Here is a 2,500-nt window from a genome sequence, read left to right as displayed (position 1 = left end):
GTGTGTGTGTTGGTGTGTGTTGTTGTATGTTTGTACAAACCACTACAACACCACACACCTAACACCACACTACACACACACACACCTACACACACCCCACACACACACCCCACACACAATACCCTACACACACACCTACACACAACACCCCTACACACATAACCCCTACACACAGACACCCCTACACACAACACCCCTACACACAACACCCCTACACACAGACACCCCTACACACAGACACCCCTACACACACACACCCCCCCTACACACAGACACCCCTACACACAGACACCCCTACACACAGACACCCCTACACACAGACACCCCTACACACAGACACCCCTACACACAGGCACCCCTACACTCAGACACACCTACACACAGACACCCCTACACACAGACACACCTACACACAGACACACCTACACACAGACACCTATACACACCTACAAACCCACACCTACACACACACATACACACACATACACACACATACACACACATACACACACATACACACACATACACACACACCTACATGCACACACACCTACATGCACACACACCTACATGCACACACACTGACATGCACACACACCTACATACACACATCTACACACCTACACACACACACACCACACACACAACTCCTCACACACACACACACACACACACACACCTACAAACACACCTACTCATACACACATTTATATGTATGCATGTATTTTTATACATGTATATATGTATATATATGTATGCATGTATATGTATGTATATATGTTTGTATATTTGTATATATATGTATATATTTGTATATATTCATGTATATATAGTATATATATGTATATATGTATGTTTGTGTATGCATGTATGTATATGTATGTATGTATATATATGTATACAACTAAGTATGCACATATGTATGTATATGTATGTGTGTTTATGTACAAGTATGTATGCATATATATGTGCATAAATGTATGCATAAGTATATGTATGTATGCATATATATATGTATATATATGTATGTATGTATGTATGTGTTTATGTATGTTGTATGTTAGTGTATGTAGTGTAGTATATGTAGTGTAGTATATGTTTTTGTTGTGTATTTGTTGTTGTGTGTTGTTGTTGTGTTGGTTGTTTGTAGTGATGTATGATGATATGTATGTGTGTATAGTATATATATAAGTGTTTATGATTGTATTTATGTATAAATGTATATATGAATAGGAATATGAAAATGAACATAAATATAAGTACTGCATAAGTATAGTACACACACACACACATACCCACACACACACCATTCATTTACACTACACGTACCTTAAATACAATACCATAACTACACTCACATACATCAATCATACACATAACATACACATTAGTTACATATACATATACATATAATATAATGACATACACTTACTAACTTAGACTTACATTACACTGTACATTAATTACATTAACTTATACACTTACACTGTACACTTACAGTACATTACACTTACAATACACAACACAAACCACATAACATACCCATCATGCCACTATACACTCATTACAATAACTGTGCATGTACTTCATATACATTACATCATACTTCACTACACTGTACACTTAATGTTTACACTTACACATACCTACTACACACATGAAATACTGTACAGTGACCTGATCCTTACACATACATTACTACATTGTAACATTAACTGTACTACATACATAACTTACACATACATTACCATACACTACAGCATACATGAATCACTTACATACACTTACATATACCTACACATACATTTGACATCTTTAATCACTTACGTCATACTTACAATAACTTACATACACTACACATACACTTACACATACAATGCAAAACATAAACTTAACTACAGTAACATGCACTACATACATACATTCACACACTCACATACACATCACATACACTCACAACACACACACACACTTACACTTACACTTACACTTACACTTACACTACACTACACAATACACAAACACTAACACACACTTACATTTATACATACACTTATGCATACACTTATACATACACTTACACTTACACATGCACTTACACATGCACTTGCACATACACTTGCACATACACTTACACATACACTTACACTTACACTTACACTTACACTTACACTTATACATATCTGTATTTAAACATTTTTTCTTTGCATAAATTTATATGTCTATATATCTGTATTTATTTCTGTATCAATGTTTAAATGCATCTGTTTATGTATCTATGCATATGAATGCACATACACTCATTCTTATAAAAAGTATACAATATTGTATGCACTTGTAAACACACACACACACACACACACACACACACACACACACACACATACAGAGACACACACACATACAGAGACACACACACATACAGAGACACACACACACACACACACACACACACACACACACACACACACACACAGAACACACACACATACAGACACAC

General features: G+C 35.6%; 1 protein-coding gene across 5 annotated transcripts in view; it reads left to right on the top strand.

The window, feature by feature from the left end:
* Positions 1–2,500, top strand: part of LOC119597884 (MICAL-like protein 1) — a 110,483-nt gene that overhangs the window by 92,745 nt on the left and 15,238 nt on the right. The gene's annotated exons all lie outside the window — the stretch shown is intronic.

Source organism: Penaeus monodon, chromosome 1 (assembly GCF_015228065.2).
Source record: "Penaeus monodon isolate SGIC_2016 chromosome 1, NSTDA_Pmon_1, whole genome shotgun sequence".
Taxonomy (NCBI): Eukaryota; Metazoa; Arthropoda; class Malacostraca; order Decapoda; family Penaeidae; genus Penaeus; species Penaeus monodon.
Note: the sequence above shows the minus strand (reverse complement) of the source record. Positions and strands in the feature narration are given on the sequence as shown.